Source organism: Polypterus senegalus, chromosome 12 (assembly GCF_016835505.1).
Source record: "Polypterus senegalus isolate Bchr_013 chromosome 12, ASM1683550v1, whole genome shotgun sequence".
In the NCBI taxonomy this organism is placed as follows: Eukaryota; Metazoa; Chordata; class Cladistia; order Polypteriformes; family Polypteridae; genus Polypterus; species Polypterus senegalus.
In genome coordinates this window covers 88,733,964-88,755,554 of record NC_053165.1, presented here as the reverse complement: position 1 = coordinate 88,755,554, position 21,591 = coordinate 88,733,964, and the positions used below count along the sequence as shown (strand labels likewise).

The window sequence follows — 21,591 nt, the reverse complement described above, 5'->3', positions numbered from 1 at the left end:
CTGCCGAAAGCCAATGCAATTAATTGTTGAATTTTTGCATCACTGCCAAAATATTTATAGAGCCACAGAACCACTGACTTAAACTTCTTACCTAAATTTAAAGCTCTGGTTCCCTGTGTGGTTTCAGGATATTTTAATAGGAAAATAGTTTTGCTGTATAATTGTGGTGTGTGTGTATGTGTGTGAATATGTAGCTATAATACATTTTTAGATATACTTCATACATTTTCTGATGCACTTAATTCAGTTTGGAGTCACAGAAAAAGAAGCCTATCCTGGCAGGATCAGGTATAAAACAATCAATATGCAGACCTGGACAGGGTAGAAGTCCATCGGAGGGTCCACTCACAGACCCATGTGCCAGCAATTAGGAATTGCCAATTAACCTTTGATTACCCAGAGAAAAAAACTTCACAAAGCAAATGACTGGGCATGGGATTCAAAACCAGGATACCGTATCTGTGAGACGGCATACATACTGTCATGCTCCGACTTGTACCATTAATTATGAAAGTGCGTCAGTACCTCACTCATCTAATACTCAAGTTACTAAAATGGACATAGAGCATGTAAAAAATGTGCTTTATAGAATTTCAGTTGAATTTGATTTTAGACTTACCATCCAAAATGAATAACCAGCAGTACTAAAAAGTTAGTGCATGTCAAGATGCAGCATGGATAGTGAAATCTCTTTGAATATCAGGACATATATCAGAAAATAGCAACAAGAAGAGTAATAATTAATAATGTCCTGCTCCACTGACAGACTGAGGAGATTGTTCCTCCTCCACACTATGCGGATTTTCAATTCCACCCAGGGGGGTAAACGTTAACACTATACAAGATTACAGACTGTTATACCTGCCTCGCACTCACCACCACCTTGCATTTTTTAACTTGCACTGCTTTTTTTTTAATTTCTCTTTAATTTGATATTGTTTTTTATCAGTATGCTGCTGCTGGAGTATGTGAATTTCTCCTTGAGGATTAATAAAGTATCTCTATCTATCTATCTATCTATCTATCTATCTATCTATCTATCTATCTATCTTATATAGTGCCATACATATCTATCTATCTATCTATCTATCTATCTATCTATCTATCTATCTATCTATCTATCTATCTAATGATAAATGCAAAGCTAGTGGTAAGTCACGGAATGAATTAATAAATAAACAGAGAGATGGACATTAAATAAATAAATGAAATGAATAAATTAAAATCAGGACAGCACCGGACACCTGCAGAACATGGAATTTCCATTGCACTTTACTGTACTGAATATTGTTGTGGTTAAATTAAGATTATTTTTTACATTGGGGAATCAGACTTTTGTTTCAAGCAATGTTTATTATAATTTATTCATGCATTTATTTATTATGTGTTCTATGTATCAGATCTCCCTGTTCTGTATGCTGAAAAGGAGTCACATTATTATCTGTATGTTCCTTTCAAAAAAACTGAACCTGTTATATATGTATTATTTATTTATTGTGGGTCATACCATCACTGCTTGTTGCACCTATTAGTAATACATTTTTTTTTTACAAATAATATACAGTACCATGTAGTTTATATAATAGGCTACACATATGCTCACTTGTATTTTTGTGAAAATCGGGTTGAGAAATAATAAAGTTACAACTGATATTAACATAAGAACTCTGCATGCTTATAACTTTAAAAACAAAGACTTCTCACCACTAATAGGATCAGCGGTCAATGCAGCATTGATGTGTGTGTATATCTGTGCTATTTACTACACCACCGTGACACCTGGTATCTTAATTAGCATAACCCAAATGGATATGATGTGATTCAAATCTCATTCCTTTTTCCCTTATTAGTATTAATATAATATTTTACATCTGTCATGCACTTCACCATACGTTTTAAGTAGAATGTGTTAAATAGCATTAGGAACTTAATTTGTTTTACTGTAACACACAGATCTGTATAACTGTCTGTAATGCTTTCTGACCAGGCATTTGTATGGCCGTGTAATTTCAATATCCACTCTGTTTTGTCCAATTAATACTTAACAGATACAAGTGTAGATAATAATAACGTTGCGGATAGTGCATGCATGCAAAGCACTTTTTTAAGTAATTGCTTTGGTAGTGCAAACTGTGAAAATAAACTGTATAAAACAGCATGGATAGAGTGATAGGCCTCTTTGAAGGTGCAGTGGATAATTCTGCCAACCTTTGAATTTCAGAATTTTAGGTTGTACCTGTGTGGCATTGCCATGTTTAGGGTTTCATCATACAGGCAAAATACGTGCTGTTAAAATGTTCTGGTGAATAGGTCATTATGCTGTGCCGGTAATGGATATCTTCACAAAAGGCAGTTGGTCTATTTAAGTAAATGAACAAAACACGTCATAAGACACACATTAGTTTTTTTTTTTTTTTGACTAGATTCACCAGTCTGCCTCAACATAATTTGCCAATAGTAATTAAAACAGAAGTCAATATTACAAATTTCAAGTCAGACTTCAAAGTGTTTTTTTTTTCTTTTTTTCTTCAAAATGGGTAGATGTTAATAATTGATTAGCAATTGGTAAAGCCAAAGAGACATTACATGACTTCTAGTTGTAGGATATGCCACGCTTCCTGACTGCAGTTGGTGATGTCATTGCCGGAATCGGTTAATTTACACAACTGAAAGTTGCTGGACATGTTAAATGTACCTTCTGTGTGACATCTTTCTAGCACAGTCCTGCTCAGCTCTTTTTCTCACACCCAATAGCTTGCTGCCTGATGGAGCTGGTACAGAATGAAGGGTTTGACATATTCAGTAAGTTTTTAGCTTTTGTTTCCTGGTTGGGCCCTGTGCCCCATAGCTTCCATTATAAAATGCCAGAACAGGCCATGTAGTTTTTGAATTATATCGAAAATGCTGAACATTAGAACACAATTTCACATGGCAAATACAGTACATATATATCATGTTCCTGATAAAATATCTTTGACTTGAAAAATACCAAACTTATCCTTTAACAGGTGTGGCGGGTTCAGCTGCCTTCTTTTTTTATTCTTTTTTTTCCATTCTGTTGTGGTATGTAAAACACAACATCAGACAGATGAGCTTCTCCTCTGTTTGTAACACCTTATTCCTTATTGCTGCATTATACGCATTGTACTTCCAGCTGAGTGTTCATTGGTTGTCAGCTCTCATGTAAACAGAACCCTGTCCGTACGACGAAAAACCTTTTTAGTTTTGTTGGGGCAACTTACAGACTGGTTGGTCTGATTTGCTGGGAATGTCAGGCTAAACAACTGGCCTTCATGGAAACACACTCCTGACTGCCTCCTACTGTGTAAAATTATGGAAGTGAGGGTTATGACTGAAAATCACTGGAAAAGTTATTTAATGTGCCATGGCCTTAAGGTGTAGTTGAGACGGTTATTGAAGCATTTATTCAGTTGGATGGTGTCCAGTCCAGAATTGGTTCTGCCTGGTATCAATTGCAGCTCCAACTTCCATTGACCCATAAAATGAAAAAGATGATATAAAAGTTTCTGGAAGATTAAATGGTTGATATCCAGTTTGTAAGATGCCCAAAGTATAGCTTTTTTGACAAACTACAAGAAAATACAAATTTAAATCTAATTATATCAAATTTTAAGCAAAGCAATAGATTAGCTGCAGATTAAAAGTTTAGATGGAATGGCCACTATAGGCCCCAGTACTTGATGAAAGCTGGTCTGAGAGATTATAAACTACTAGCGCGTGTTCATTCAGTAAATGCAGGAAGGAAGTGTTTGCATTTTTGCCTCATTGATCCAGTGTCCAAGGTTTGAGTCCAGCGCCAGATCACTGTCTGTGTGGAGTTTGTTCATAGTCCTTTATCTTTGCATGTCCAAAGGAAATGTGTGTCAAGTTCATTGGCGATTCTTAATTGGTTCTTTGTCCGTGTAGGTGTGTACTTAAGTGGGCCTTTAATGGACAAGGGCTTTATTCAGGGATCTTTCTTGCCTTATGCCCTGTAATTCATTTAGTATTTTGATATTTCTATAACCACATTTTGATAAAGTGATTTACTTATAGTTATAAAATTTAAGTTCATTAGTTTAAACTTTTTCAAAGATATCTGTTGGATCTATGGTGATTCTTACGTGGCACTGCTGTCAGTGTTGATCAGTATGTAAGTGGGTCCTGTTGTATTCCGGTGTCCTGTCCATGGACCCAGGCTTGTGCTTGGTGCTAACCTCATGACTTTGAATTGGATGAAGCAGATTTGATAATGTTATGTAGTTTCTTCTTACAAATTTAATACCTCAAATTGTAAACTTTTCTTTATTAAAGTTATATTAATTCACAAATTAACTTTGTTCTTTTTTTTTCCTGTAAATGAGAAAATGTTAAGTAGCACATTTCTCCAACGAATGACTTTTTTCATTTTAAGCACTGTAAACTAAACACTAATGATTAATTTTGTTGACTTTTTCCTACATCGTCAAGTTACTAGTGTTTTGCATATTGTTAGGTTGGGCTGACAGATATTCTAATACGCAAGACCAAGATAAATATTAGATATGATTTTTTTTTTTATCAGCTAATGGCATCAGAGCTAGCAGCTTACAGCATTGAGTGGCTTTTACAGCTCTGACGACAAAGGCTCTTTACACTTTAATCTTGTGGCTTGTTGATTTCTATCTCATTCAGTACATTTGTTTGTTTTATGTACTTATCGACGATGGCCTATAATCCAGTTAGCTATATGTTATGATGCCTTTTTCTGTCTGCTAAGCACATTATCAGACTAATCAGAGAGTGGGTGTAACTTCTTTCTAAGTTATCATATTGACAGAGTTCAGCTTAATTGAAAGTCTTTCTCAAGTGCTGTTCTTGGCACTCGGTACATAACGTTATTATTATAGTGCCATTGCTAATTGATTCCTGAATAAATATTAACACACACACACAAATGCCAACTTTGTTTTTTATATTGTCCATAAAAAGTGTTAAAGGTAAAACATTCCTGTATATGAGATGCCATTGTTCTGAATCTCTTAATTAGTGATTATTTAGCACAAGCCTGTCATGGTCCAAATCATCATCACAGATGCCAGGGCTGGCTTTAGGGTGGTGTGAGCGGTACTCCGACACTAAGGTGCTGGCCTAAGGAATGCCAAACTATTTGCTTTTCTTTTTAACTTGCAAAAATCAAGCTCCCATGCAGTTTTATCCTGCAAAGTGAATCTGTGCTGGAGAGACAGAAGCGTATGTTGGTTCATTTATTTTTCTGAGATTTATGGGAATTGCGCTCCAGCATTAGCGCAAACGGCATTGGTTGTGACTACAGTTGCTTTTTATGCTGCTGTTTTTTTCATAGTTTGTGATTTTTTTTAAAATCAAGTGTAAACTCCCTATAAGGAAATAATGGGTAGTGTATGAATAGATGATAAAACTGACGCACAGCGGAGCATTTCAAAAGAGACATTAATGACTGTGGTGGTTTGTCTAGAGAAAGCTGGTGGATTGTAATGGCAGCTATAAAGTGTGCAAGACTCTTGCTCCACAGTAATGTTGTTAAGAATTGCTTGCGGCTTAGCCCACAGTCCTTCCTTTAATTTGTATTTCAGGACCCTGACCGGTTCATTATTTTGGATGTATTTTTTCTGTAAAGCCTCCCGTCTGTTGCTGTTATTATGGAGAATGTATGTGTTATGTACAAGTCACAGATAGGAATTGCAAGGGGAAAATGACTTTGCAAAAGAGGGACCAGCTCATTTCTGGCCTAAAATACAAATTAAGGAAAGGACTATAGGCAATCATTTTTTATGTGAAACGTAGAAACCTATAATATAAACCGTATATAGTATATACAATATATTATGTATAATAGATCATCGTTTCATGTACAGTCACATTTTAATTATATACATATTGAAATTGAAGACATATGGCCTGTTTTCAGCCTTAGGAATCCAATCCCTTCTAGTGATGATGGTCAAAGCAAATGTATGAATTTCATAATTCCATATACTGTATGTGAAATGCTAAGGGCCATCTGTCTGTTATGCAAAACTTTGAGCACCCTTGACCACACTCAACATGACCCATCATTTAGACATCTGGGCCACCCAGGACCTGAAATTCGGTTTTAAATGCTTTTCATGGCCATTGATACCATGCCTCGAGTGACAGGAAATGCAACTTAGCTGACGTGAAAACAAAGGCTGAGCGATCACGCTGCATGACAGTTGTGTATAAAAAAGGAAGCATGTCCGTGGCATTGCTGGCAGGAACCTCTAACAACTCAGTGAAGCACATTGCGCAGGCTGCTTTGGGTACTTCTCACTGCAAATGATGGCATGGCTAGCGACACAGTCACGATCAACTCTGTACAGTACAAGATGCAAAGCTTATCTCAACACTCCATGATGCCTAGAAGATGAACTACACTTGTGACCGCTGCTGCCAGTGAGTCGCATTATATATGGCAATAACAAAAAATGAACTGTAGGACAAAGAATACAGGAATGACAAACACTGTCAGCTTCCTGTGCAAACTTACACTCCAATCACAAAATTAAATCAATACACACCATTTGGTGAAGAAAAACAACATTATTCACAACCTCAGCACAGCACACTGACGATGAATAAGAAACAATGAGACTGCGTGACATTGCTGTACATACCAACCTTAGAGATCGGCCTCAATATGCTCAGGAAGCTCTAGACTAAATGATTTGCAATGCCTATGTAATATCAACAGCTCCTTAACATTTGCATCAATTGGACCCTCGATTGAAAATACGCCAGGACATAGTGGATACGTGTTCAGATGAGTTGAGGATGAAGCACACAGATGCCTGCCAGGTTCAGTCACTTATATCTCTTCAGATGAAGCACTTCAGCATTCACTTTCATGGCCTTGAAATACAAACCTCTCCCCTTATTTGTTCATAAAAGTACAGCATTTCTTTAACGCAAACAGGCCTTTAGAAACGGAAGGCAAGTTGAACTAGAAGAAAAATTCTAAGCAAAGACATATGGCAGACAAGTTCAAGGTGTTTAAAAAAAAAAAAAAAAATAATAATAAAATGTCCTCAATGCTTTTACACAAGACCAATGTCGTTAGAATGCACAGTACTTTGCACATTTACTGAGCACTACCTAACTATCCATCCATTTTCCAACCCGTTGAATCCTAACTACAGGGTCACGGGGGTCTGCTGGAGCCAATCCCAGCCAACACAGGGCAGGAACCAATCCTGGGCAGGGTGCCAGCCCACTGCAGGACACACACAAACACACCAAGCACACACTAGGGCCAATTTAGAATCGCCAATCCACCTAACCGGCATGTCTTTGGACTGTGGGAGGAAACCGGGGTACCTAAAGGAAACCCACGCAGACACGGGGAGAACATGCAAACTGCACGCACGGAGGACCCGGGAAGCGAACCCGGGTCTCCTAACTGCGAGGCAGCAGCGCTACCCACTGTGCCACCGTGCCGCCACAATACCGAACTACAGAAAGACAATATAACTTCAGCGAGAAGTGCTAGCCACCACTATTTAGAATACAACATCAACAGATCCTTATCTTTTGCAGCCATGGGAGCTTCTGTTGATTATCTTCAGAACATGGTGCCTACATGTTCAGAATTCATAATCAGATTTATCATTATATTGTTAGACTACACCTCAGTGAAGACCAACCTCCGGCCTACACCCGTCTTTACATTACAGATTTTGAAGAAGCACTTACACAAAGACTTTTCAAGACCTGAAAATGAAGACATCTTTCCTCATGTGCCTCAAAAACTACAGGATTTCATTGACACAAGCAGTCCTTATGTCTAAGCATTTAAAAATATGACATAAGTTCAAGAAGAAGAAAAACAGAATACACAGACAGAGGGTAGAGAAGTTCAGGTAGTTACAATACAATTCCAAGCCAATTTCACACAAGGCCAATGATGTTATAATGTTATAATTGCTGTGTTAGAGAGAATGAAACAACTAGGAGATAAATTAGAAGTAAATACTGAAGCCAAAGTAAGAAAACTGGGAGATTAAAACGCAAACCTAGTGAAGAAAAAAAAAAAATCTTGTAGTCAAAAAATTGCAAAATGTACAAAAGTCGCAAAATGAACTTGGAATTTCTTTGGGGAATTTGCAAAATTAGAGGAGGAGGTGAACCCAGAGATTTTCCTTTATACCCCTAAAAGCACTTAATTCATGACCTGTGATACTGTTGTTAGCTACTGCATATCAACTACCAAACAAAGCATCTCATAAAGAAAATGGCATTGTGGGAGAAGACAAATAAATAAATAATATCTTAATTAAAATAACAAAACATAAAATGACTGAAAATAGCCTAATTATCATTCAAAATTATAGCACCTATCATCATTGACAATAATGTTTCAACATCAAATGCTACTGCTGCCATGTTCACTACAAACCATGATCAAACACCAGCACAAAAAGATTTAGTCATTTACTCCAAAGAAGACAAATTCTAACGTCTGTCCATTCTAAAACCACTTGTATATGAGAGCCAGAGGTCTGTATGTTCCATTAGTACATTAATAACGCTCCTAATTATACAGCATATTCTACTTTTCCTTTTTCTTTTTTAAGTTACCCCTGGACTTGCCGTGTGTACCATTTAACAGGACTGTCTACAGCGAGCTTGCCATTTTTGCAGAAACACAAACCCACATTTCCAAATGCTTCTTTTTTTTTGATTTATAACCAGATAGAAAAACTCAACATATTAATTACTCGAAGACTTGGGCAGATATATTGATTTGTCCTCGGTTTAGTACAACTGGAATGCTGAAGGGTAAAAACACACAAATAACATAACTCTTCAGCTCCATCATGCATGAGGAATCATCGTGCATCTCTAGCTGAAAGTCAGAAACACAGCACTTTGGTGGTGGAGATGTTATCTGGCAAAAACCTAAATACACTGAACAAATGAGGGACACATAATCTAATAAAAACAAGTGCATCAACACAAATTTCATTGTTGCCTTAATAATATAACTCTTCCTGTACATACATAATGCATATCTAAAAGAATTTTAATCGGGTCTTTTTGTCAATACGTCAATAAAAAAATGGGACCTGAAAGACTTTGAAAAAGGCCTGATCGTTGGGTTACAGTAAAAGTGGCCACATTTCTATCAACTGATATTTCACAAGCAAAATATTTTATATTGAATGCTGAAATGGAGCAAGAGGAGAAGGACATCACTGGCAAATGTGAACTGTGACTGGATTATACCCCTGCATCCTTGTAATAAGTGTACATTAATTCAGAGTACACTGCTACATGGATGAGTAATTTTTCATAAACAAGCTGCAAATTTCGTAGGCAGGAACAAGCAGCTTCGTCAAGAACGGACAATTGTGATCTCTGTTGTTCAAGTCACCGTATATGAAGCACTTAGTTCACCTGGCAATGAACATTTCAAGTGAGTACAACAGTGAAGACATGATATTATCAGACAGATCATCCTTCATTATGTTCTTTGCACCTTGACATGTGCATGTGTTGTTCCAACAGTAAAGAAAGCTGCTGTTTTAATAACAAGATAGATAGATAGATACTTTATTAATCCCCAAGGGGAAATTCACATACTCCAACAGCAGCATACTGATAAAGAACAATATTAATTAAATAGCAGTGCAAGTTAAAAAATGCAAGGTGGAGAGTGCAAGGTAGGTATAACAGACAATAACTTTGTATAATGTTAACGTTTACCCCCCCTGGGTGGAATTGAAGAGTTGCATAGTGTGGGGTCTCCTCAGTCTGTCAGTGGAGCAGGATGGTGACAGCAGTCTGTCTCTGAAGCTGCTTCTCTGTCTTAAGGTGATCCTGTTCAGTGGATGCAGTGGATTCTCCATGATTGACAGGAGTCTGCTCAGCGCCCGTCGCTCTGCCACAGGTGTCAAACTGTCTAGCTCCGTGCCTACAATAGAGCCTGCCTTCCTTACCAGTTTGTCCAGGCGAGGGGCGTCCCTCTTCTTTATGCTGCCTCCCCAGCACACCACCGCATAGAAGAGGGCACTCGCCACAACCGTCTGGTAGAACATCTGCAGTATCTTATTGCAGATGTTGAAGGACGCTAGCCTTTCTTACACAGAGCATCAATATTGGCAGTCCAGTCCAGTTTATCATCCAGCTGCACTCCCAGGTATATATAGGTCTGCACCCTCTGCACAGTCACCTCTGATGATCACGGGGTCAATTGAGGGGCCTGGGCCTCCTAAAATCCACCACCAGCTCCTTGGTTTTGCTGGTGTTCAGGTATAAGTGGTTTGAGTCGCACCATTTAACAAAGTCCTTGATTAGGTTCGTATACTCCTCCTCCTGCCAACTCGTGATGTAGCCCACGATAGCAGTGTCGTCAGTGAACTTTTGCACGTGGCAGGACTCCGAGTTGTATTGGAAGTCTGATGTATGTTGGCTGAATAGGACTGGAGAAAATACAGTCCCCTGCAGCACTCCTGTGTTGCTGACCACAATGTCAGACCTGCAGTGCCCGAGACGCACATACTGAGGTCTGTCTGTAAGATAGTTGGTATATAAGAGAAGTGTAAGATAAGTGGGTATATATATATATATATATATATATATATATATATATATATATATATATATATATATATATATATATATATATATATATATATATATATATATATATATATATATATATATATATATAGCAGAATACCAGCGCTTTGCAGTGGAAGTAGTGTGTTAAAGAAGTTATGAAAAGAAAAGGAAAAATTTTTAAAATAACGTAACATGATTGTTAATGTAATTGTTTTGTCATATTTTTATATATCTATATCTATATATATATATATATCTATATCTATATCTATATATATATATATATATATATATATATATATATAGCAAATAAAGTCAAAACCTAAATATATAAAGTCAGCGTCGGAGTATATAAACTCACTTCTGAATATATAAAGTGAAAGTCAAAATCTATTGATTGAAACGACTCTGAACAGAACTAAGTTAACAAAAACGTATTCAGAAAAATACATTAAAAAAACACTGTTCAGTTAATGTTTTGAAAATTTGGATTGGTTCCTGCCTTGTGCCCAGTGTTGGCTGGGATTGGCTCCAGCAGACCCCTGTGACCCTGTGGTCGGATTCAACGGGTTGGGAAATGGATGGATATTCCAGCTCTGACTTTGTATATTCCAGCGCTGACTTTATATATTCCAGTGCTTACTTTATATATTCTGAAATATTCTAACGCCGTCTTTATATACTCAGGTTTTGACTTTATATATTCAGAAACAAGTTTTGACTTTATATATACCGACGCTGACTTTATATATTCAAGTTTTGACTTTATTTATTCGGGAATGACTTTATATATACAAGTTTTGACTTTATATAGTTAAATTTAGTCATCATTGCATAACTTTTTCTTTACCATAGAAATTTAAAGACTAAATTCAACTTCCATTCCTACCAAAGATATTTCTGTGGACTAAATAGAACCTACTTATATCCAAATTCGAGCTATTGAGCTGTCGCCTGCCTGCCTGAATAAGTCACCCTCGCTTCGCTCTTACTTTTTTACCGTTCATTTAATCATGGCTAGTGGCGGAAAATTTATAAAATGGAAGGAGGATTACACTGAGTATGGCTTTACCAAAACAATTATTGATGGCGAATCGATTATTCATAAAGTTTCAATTGGTGATCTGTTTTTCTGTGTTAACCTCATATTTTTTCATACTTCTTCTCAAACCAAGGGTGTGCGAGGGTAAAATGAATAGGGATGTGCTGATCAAAGTAATCGGTGTACCAGGAAATCATGCATTGACAGAAGTTCCCCTTTGCTGATTAAATGCATTATTTTTTAACGCGTTATGGAGCACATGCATCGAATATTCTCAGCTGTCCTTGTGCTAAGAAAAGGAAACATTTTAAAAATAACGTAACACGATTGTCAATGTAACCTTTTGTAAGTAGTGCCTGGAGGATTCAGTGTGGAGAAACTCTACAGACAGCGTGTGTATTAACTTGTGGATTTTTCTGTGAGTATTTGGTGGCAGTCACAAAGTCTCTTCTGTAAGACTGCGTTAGCTGCGGAGCTCAGCTCAGAGCGAAATGAGGTGAATGGGAGGGGAAATGATGATGTGACTCCCCCACCCGCCTTAACTGTCAATCCCCCACAAACACAGTCTCTCGGAATTTGCATAAGCACAGCCCTTCACCTGCAATTTTAACTTAGTTACAAAGTGATCAAAACTCGTTTATATCCTCGTCCTCTCATTAAACTTGTATCCCGCATTACCCGTGGGCATGACAAACGCCAGCGGCAGCCTGTCTATGAACTTAATTTAAACTTTAGGTTTACACTGTGCTTTGTTTCCGAAGTAGCAGCACTCATGAATATGGTTGTATATGTCACTCGCTCGCTTCTCATTGTTTCGCTGCCTTCTCAATTATATAATGCATGTTTTCTTCAGCGCTTTTTGGAGCTCTTCCTGGTTTTCTACGTACTGCGTTGACAGTCAGTTCACGTGATTACATGGGAGGCATGATGGTGTCACACGAAACTCCGCCCCCCATGGCTTTCGAGCTCAACTCCATTACAGTATATGGAGAAAAATAGCTTCCAGTTATGACCGTTACTTGCCTTCTTTTTAAAGCTATTGAGTTAATAATAAATCTATTGTAATAATCATAACCTGCATGTCATTTTCTTTACAATCAACTGTAAACCTACTTTTGCCCACTCCTGTATATAGACTTTATTCAGTGGTCTGTACTAGAGATGAGTTCATCCAGAATTCTTTACTAATCAATTTGTTGATGCATAAATAATGTAATATCAGTTCATTCAACAAAATGTTTTAATGACCACAGGATGTTGGGAATGGTTTTTCTGCAAAAAGAAGCATTGCAGGAGGAAAGCGTCTTTTAAATGAAACTTACTGGTCTTGTGGCAAGGGAGAGAAAAGGTAACAGTGTTTGGGAAACCAACATGCCAGTCTTTTAGTTTTACTCTTTTTCACACTTTTATTTAGCAAGCGTAATTCTTTCTGCTGCAATAGGAATCTCTTTTTTATTTTCTTAATTCCGCTAGATCTTCAAGCTATATTTTCTTCTGATCCATTAAACAGTTCCCAGGGATGCTGGAGACATTTCTTTAAACCTTGGGTTTGCCATTTGTGTCACTCATTTAGAAGAATAACTGAACTCCTTCATGTTTGTAATTTAGAGGTTTTAGACTTTTATGTAGATAGGATATTCTATTTTATACTGTATCATATTAACTGTTTTAAAAATGCGTGCAAACTTCTTTTTAAATTTGTGTTAGTTGGTTTGTCACTTTTTGAGTCGTATTCTCCTCCTAAGTCATTTTGTTAAGACAGATTTTTATAGTTAACTGTTGCTTTATAAACAATAATCTCTTACAATTTGTCCTTGACCCTCTTGTCTTTCTTTAGTTTCTCCAGCAGCACCCAGGGTCTGTGGGCAAGCAAGAGCTTAAATGTAGTGATGCCAAATAACAACTGTATGGTCTTTGACCGGTACAGATAAACCTTATCACCGGCCGACTGGTCATTGTGCTGTAGCTTTTCATTCGTTTGCTTCAGTGATATGTGCAGGCTTTTGGACAGCCTGTTTCACCTAGGGCATCACGGTCCTGGAGAGCCGCAGTGGCTGCAGGTTTTTGCTCCAACCCAGTTGCTTAATAAAAAGCACTTATTGCTAAAGTAACACTTCTGCTTCACTTTAGTGATTTTGAACCCTTATTGCTTAATTTTGTCTTAAACAGCTATTTTAATTGCTCCTTATTATCAATAACATGCAAATGACAAGAGAGAGCAGCATTTCTCCATTTAGCTTATTTACATTTACACCTGTGTGTATTTATCTGCACTATTGGGTTTAATTAAATACTTGGAAGAAAAAGGAAGAGAAAAAAGTGAAGGACTGAGAATTACTCGTCCATTTTAGCCTTCAAATCATTTGCATGATAGAAAGGGAAAGAAAATCTAGGATATGAGAATGACCTGACATAGCAGAGTTAATTTAATTTCATAGCTTGTTAGTGCTTTATTGGCAAGAATTGCTTTCTAATTAAGCAACCAGGTCAGAACAAAAACCTGCAGCCACTGCGGCTCTCCAGGACTGGGATTGAGGACCCCTGACCTAGGGTGATAGATACTTGAACATTTTCTTGAAGGGTAGAAGCCCTCAGCTCTTTAAATGTTTTAGAAATGAATGGGTCAATATTTTGTGGCTGAGTCCCCAGCTTCTGCAACAATTACATCTCCTGACTAGCCTATGGAATAATCCTGAAAGTGCTAGTGGTCCCTTCTGACTCTGACGAAACAGGTCCATAATATCCATCCTAAATCATTCAAATGTAATTTTAATGAATGTGTTTGTCATAAAGAATGCCCAAGGATACCATTCCTAACTCAATAGCTTTCCTTCACCTTGTGAGCCACAAAGTATGTTTCAAATATAAAAATGAGTACATTGTGGAGAATGATATTCTTAATGGTGGAAGGAAGTACCAGTAGCTAAACATGCTCCTTATTACACAATCCAACAGTCCTCAAATAACATAAAAGTGAGACATCAGCAAATTAACTGTGTCTCAGACTTGTTTGAAGGCAAATGCTAACCTGGATATTCCTCCTCCTTACCTTTCTGTCAATATTCTTGGCTACTTTAGTTGTATCCCCTCAAAATGTTTTATTAAATCAGTAGCTTTCTTCTTTTCTATGATGGCCTTAATAATTTTATCCTTAAGGGAATACTCATATTTTTATATATTTCTTACTTAACCCATGTTGTTTTTTAGTGATTGGTTAACAAAGAATTTAATGTCCTGTTTATATGGAGAATGGAGGTAACGTATTTTATGATTAAAAGGGTTTCTCTGTTCACCAATGCTTGGCCACAGCAAACAATTTAAAAACATCCATGGGAAAATCTAACCTTATTTGTGCGCTTTAAATATTTCAGAGCAGTGCACGCAGAGGAGATGTGTCAACATGGGAACAAGCTTTTGCAGTGAAGATAGGACTATTGACCAGTGAATGAAAGGGAGAGGCAGGTCTTCAATTCAATGAGATTCAGTGTGGATACTTCTGTCTCTGTTTGCCTACCTTGTGTTCTGATCTCCTGCCTGACATTTGGATTATTTATATTCAGATTATGAATTTCAATAAAAGGTCTTTTATTCCAGTTTATCATGGATCTTAAGCCTTCATCTCCTCTTTGTCAGCTGGCAATGCAAACTAATGTAGAGATGCTATGTTTTACAGGTGTCGTGATTTAAAAAGAATTGTAACACTTAAGTTTTTATTTATTATTGTTAATGTGTCATCATAAGAATCTGCTCTGTTGTCATCGTTCACGGCCACATTGTTTAGTTTGGTTGTTATGATGCTACAGGTTGCTAGGGGCATCACACATATGAATCCAGGACGCTTTCTTTATAAATCCAAGACTTTTTGGCTAGACTAAGCTAGTTTCTTCGTCCCCTATTTATTTTTTGCTGTGCTACACTAATTTCCTCTCATTTCTTTTTTTGTACAAGGTTTTGTTTTTGATTTTTTTTTGCCTGTATAGTGGTCACAAATTTTATTTAACCCACTGATGTGGGTACCAATCTTTTGCATTTAGTAGTAGAGAGTAGTCAGACTTGCTGTAGTCTGACTATTCTTGTTGGGCAGTAATACCTTGCTTCTGTCACGCCTTAATCATTCTTAGTATTACATTTTTGTTGTTAATATAAAGATCTGAATTGTCCTGACAACTGGCCAGCACAGTGGAGTGGCTTGGCTTCTCCTGGGGGGATATCAGTGCCAAGGTTCTGTTCTGTATATTCTTCTTCTGTGCGCATGTATGGCGAGGGTGTAAATGACAGCATACAATGAAAAAAAATGTGCATCAGCCTACAGTTCTTTACTGTGGTCTCTGCGTTGTGAGTCCTGACGATCAGAGATTATAATCCATCAAACCAAAATAAATAGTATCTGTCAATATTGGTAATAATGTATCTCATTGGCATGTAGGAAAAACTGCACCAGTTGTCACACATTAGCTAAAGTGACATGCCAAGCTGTGGCCCCATTGGCCCAGGCAGAAAGGTGATGGATGGATGGATGGATGTAGGCAGGCATTTTGCTGCTGTTGGGTCATCCAAGAAGGGCAGCATACATGCAGAGTTACTGCTGTGTGCCCAAACTGTACCCATTAGTGAAGGCAATGATACCTTATTTAGCCACGACTCAGCATTATGTCCTAAACAGTTCACTTAATGCAGCAAATTGTCTATATTTTTACTGAGGCCTAACTGTCAAGGAATTTAAACCAGGCACCCATGTTTAAAGGATACTGTTTATGGTCATCTTTGTCACCTGATGCCAGTTGCCATCTGGGTAGGTAGGCAAGATCCTAACAAGGACTCCTTTTTAAACCTAAAGTCATGGAAGTCTATCTTTTTTTCTTATAGTACAATTGTAGGTGATCATAGCAGGATACATTTGTGCCATCTTGCTGTGTACTTTTACAGATTGCGAAAAGCTAATTTTGGACTGTATTATTAACACAGTTGAATTATAAATATATAACATTCAATGCATGCACTTTCAGATCCTGCAGTAAAAGGTCATGCAGAGCTGGTGCCTACCCCAGCTTTAATGTGAATCTATTTGTTGCAAGGACACTCACACCAGTTGACAGTAAATATTAAAAAAATGTTCACCCCCTTTGTAGTCTTCACATTTTATTTTTATAAAACGTCGTATTAAGTCACATTAGATTTAATTTGGCTTTTTTGACACTGATCAACAGAAAAAGGCTCTTTAATGTCAAAAGTGAAGACAGACTGCAAAGTGGTTCAAATTAGTTACAAATTTGAAGCACAAAATAACTGATTCCATAAGTATTCACCCCCTATGTAACATGTCACTGATAAATCATCACTGGGACAGGCAGAAGGTTTCAGAAGTCCAATAATTAGTTCCATGGAGATCATCTGTCTGGGCTTTCAGTTGATTGTAGTCTAAATGCCCTTTATCTTGAAGGTAGTACATTTTGTGAGTCAAAATGGCAACCTGACTTTCACAATAAAGATAATAGATCATGCCAAGTGACTCCATGAAAAGCACAAGTCAGGAAATGAAGGTAAGAAAATATCAGAGTCACTGAGCATCCACTTTAATTGGTCTTTAAGACATTGAAAGAGTTTGGCATAGGTATAAAAATGCCTAGAGCAGGCCATCTACAAAAACAGAGTGATCATGCAAGAAGACGAGTGAGGGAGGCCACCAAGAGAGCTGTGACAACTCGGTGGCTGAAGAGTGGAGGAACTGTACATAAAACAACTGTGTCGGGGTGCTTCACTAGTCACAGCTTTATGGGAAAGCGACAATGAGAAAAAATGGAGCTTTTTGGCAATTAGACTAAATACCATGTTTAAATGGTGCACGTTTTTAAAAACGCGGATGCATATTTGCAGTAGGCACTAGAAGGATTGTAAGGGTCCAGATGAAAATTAATACAGCAAAATACAAGGTGATCCAGGAAGAAAACCTGTAGCAGCCTGCAAGAAACCTGCACCTTTGGAGATTTGTTTTCCAGCAAGACAATGACCCCAAGCACGAATCCAAAACTACATGGAAATGACTTAATAATAATAATGTTAATATCCTAGAATGGTGAGTCAGAGTCCAGGTCTCAATCCAATTGAGAATTTCTGATGGTACTCGAAAAAGGCTGTTCACTCACAATGACTCCATGACACCTGACAGAACTTGTAGACAAATGGTAATGTGAAAATGTTCTCACTCTTTCTGTCATGTTTGCACAGCATACAAAGAGTCAAGGCAGTCATGACTACCAAAGGTGCATCTGCTAAATACTGACTTGAAGGGGCTAATCATTTATTTTGCGTTTCAAATTTTTAATTAATTTAGGCCACTTTACAGAGATCTTTCACTTTGACAATGAAGAGTCTTTTTTTCTGTTGATCAGGGTCAAAAAAGCCAAATTAAATCCCCCGTGATTCAATGATGTATTATTTGAAAAGTTTTGAGGTGGTGTATGCTTTATATAGGCACCGTATATGCATGAATTAGTATCAAAAGCTGTGAAAATGTCATTTAAAACCGAATCACTTAATCTTGCATAATCCTCCAAATGTAGCTCTCAATATAATTCTGAAAATCTCAAGAATTAAGATAATACCTTGCCCTGTACAACAGATGAAGTTATTTTTGCATTTCACCCAAGTACTATTGCAGTTCCCTTATTTACTGGCTTTCCCCATGGCGATAGAGACACTGAACATTTTCACACCAAACAGTTAAACAAGTTACGGTACTTTTTCCAACAGGCCTGGCCATTGTGCTACCGTTGCTTGACTGTGTTATTAAGGCTGCATTTCCTCACAGGGAGTCCGAAGACGTTTGTGCTTTCCCCTCAAGGTTAAAAAGTTTGAATCATGGGGTGGCATGTGATGACTTTTTTAAATATTGCTGAAGCAGACTTATTCAAAGACAAACCTCAAAAGAACACACTATAAATGCTTGCTAAATGCGTAAACCTCTAATCTTTCAGAATTCTATTGGAATGACTAGAATGTGCAACTTAATCATAGGACATTATGCTTAAGGCACTGTCTTCAGAGTGACAGTTATTTTCTGTCAAATTTCACATCTAATTATGTTTAGATGAGAGTAGCTAAGAGTTTCAATATGTAATATAGTTTTGCAGAGTTATTTTGGAGTTTTTCTTTTTTCTGGGACAGTTTAAAGCTTGATGTGAAACAGCAATAACGTGTCCTGTATTGAACAGGTTTTGGTTAAAATCAGCTAAGTACTAGGTCAGTCACTGAACTTACAAATTTAGGGATGAGGAGGGCACATGCAAAGTTAGTCTTGCAGGGCCAAATGTGTAATACATACAGTGGGTACGGAAAGTATTCAGACCCCCTTCAGTTTTTCACTCTTTGTTATATTGCAGCCATTTGCTAAAATCATTTAAATTAATTTTTTCCCTCATTAATGTACACACAGCACCCTATATTGACAGACAAAAAAATAATTTTTGAAATTGTTGCAGATTTATTAAAAAAGAAAAACTGAAATATCACATGGTCCTTTGCTCAGTATTTAGTAGAAGCCCCCTTTTGAGCTAATACAGCCATGAGTCTTCTTGGGAAAGATGCAACAAGTTTTTCACACCTGGATTTGGGGATCCTCTGCCATTCCTCCTTGCAGATCTTCTCCAGTTCTGTCAGGTTGGATGGTAAACGCTGGTGGACAGCCATTTTTAGGTCTCTCCAGAGATGCTCAATTGGGTTTAAGTCGGGGCTCTGGCTGGGCCATTCAAGAACAGTCCCAGAGTTGTTGTGAAGCCACTCCTTCGTTGTTTTAGCTGTGTGCTTAGGGTCATTGTCTTGTTGGAAGGTAAACCTTCAGCCCAGTCTGAGGTCCTTAGCACTCTGGAGAAGGTTTTTGTCCAGGATATCCCTGTACTTGGCCGCATTCATCTTTCCCTCGATTGCAACCAGTCGTCCTGTCCCTGCAGCTGAAAAACACCCCCACAGCATGATGCTGCCACTGCCATGCTTCACTGTGGGGACTGTATTGGACAAGTGATGAGCAGTGCCTGGTTGTTTCCACACATACTGCTTAGAATTAAGGCCAAAAAGTTCTATGAGTTTGCTAAAAGACACCTGAAGGACTCTGAGATGGTGAGAAATAAGATTCTCTGTTCTGATGAGACCAAGATAGAACTTTTTGGCCTTAATTCCAAGCAGTATGTGTGGAGACGACCAGGCACTGCTTATCACTTGTCCAATACAGTCCCCACAGTGAAGCATGGCGGTGGCAGCACTGGAGAGGATCTGCAAGGAGAAATGGCAGAGGATCCCCAAATCCAGGTGTGAAGAACTTGTTGCATCTTTCCCAAGAAGACTCATGGCTGTATTAGCTCAAAAGGGTGCTTCTACTAAATACTGAGCAAAGGACCATGTGATATTTCAGTTTTTCTTTTTTAATAAATCTGCAACAATTTCAAAAATTCTTTTTTTTTGTCTGTCAATATGGGGTGCTGTGTGTACATTAATAAGGGAAAAAATTAATTTAAATGATTTTAGCAAATGGCTGCAATATAACAAAGAGTGAGAAATTGAAGGGGGTCTGAATACTTTCCGTACCCACTTTATGTGTGGAAACAACCATAATGAATTTTGCTTAAAAATGGGTTAAAACTTTTAGATGGCTCACTGAGTATCACATTTCTAAATCAATCCAATACCTGATGAAGGCAGCACTCAAAGTAAGGACTGCGAAGAGGAGTCCTGTTCTTGTTAACCGGGACTGACAGATAGAGAACTTCTGATTACGATAAAGTGTCTACAGCCGTAAACTCTTCTAAAAAAGAGCCCTTTTAAACATATAAATGTGTGTCGCAGGTTCAGATAGTTTATTAAGTAAATATAAGCTGTTGCAAGGGATAACCCTTTATGTAAAATCAGGTTATACTGTACATTGATGTTGAGACACATCAATGGACTAGTTGTAAAAGTGAACGATACGTGGTCACAAGAGCTATGCATGCTCTCTGTTGTTCACAGACAGTAGTGTCAGAGTCAATGTTCATAAAAATGTGAATTGCAGAATATGCATTCAAAGTAAATGGCGTGTCACACCCAATCAAAAGGAGTTGAAAAGGACCACTGTTAGGAAACTTGATAACAAAGAGCCACAAGAGATGCAGATTTCAGTACTCAGAACACCTGAATTAGTAAATGTGCCTAAAAACATTGACATTACCCAAGCAGAACCATGGATGAAGCTGCTCAGCATTCATCTTCTTTACTAGAGTAAATTAACCTTACTGTCTAATAGTAAATGTGAACATGCCATGCTAGACTATAATCACAGCTTTCTACCGTGTAGTTTAAACAGTACACATGTACAAATGAAATGTTGGGCTTCAGTTACCTTGTGCTACTGAGCTCCTGATTTGATCAGCACAGTTTTAGGCTTCTATTTTCTTTCCATGTCAAGTCTTTTATTCCGATTCATTTTCCCTTTCCCTGTCTTTCCATAGTTACTTTAGTACTAGGGTGTTGTACTGTGTTAGCCATTATGAATGTAGAGAAAAGCCAAGCAAAATGACACCTTTTATTGGCTAACTAAAAAGATTACAATATGCAAGCTTTCAAGGCCACTCAGATGTAATCTTGATGCCTGAAGGAGCCTGAATTGCCTAAAAAGCTTGCATATTGTAATCTTTTTAGTTAGCCAATAAAAGGTGTCATTTTGCTTGGCTTTTCTCTACATAGTTACTTCAGTTATTTTTTCTAAAACATGAGTAGAAATGGGACACATCAATGCTGAATATTTTTAAAATGCATGGACTGGGAGAGAATTTTTTTGGTAGGAAGCCCATGAACGTCAGAGGCAGATTTCAGTACTGTTCGCTACAAACTTTCTAGCGTATTGTCCCCAGGCGTGTGTTCTCTTTTTCATCCAAAGGCTGTACCCTTTTACTAAACATGTGATGTATACTCAGGATGTT

General features: G+C 37.6%; 1 protein-coding gene across 3 annotated transcripts in view; it reads left to right on the top strand.

Moving 5' to 3' along the window:
* Window positions 1-21,591, top strand: part of pde8a (phosphodiesterase 8A) — a 291,906-nt gene that overhangs the window by 120,165 nt on the left and 150,150 nt on the right. The window lies entirely within an intron of this gene.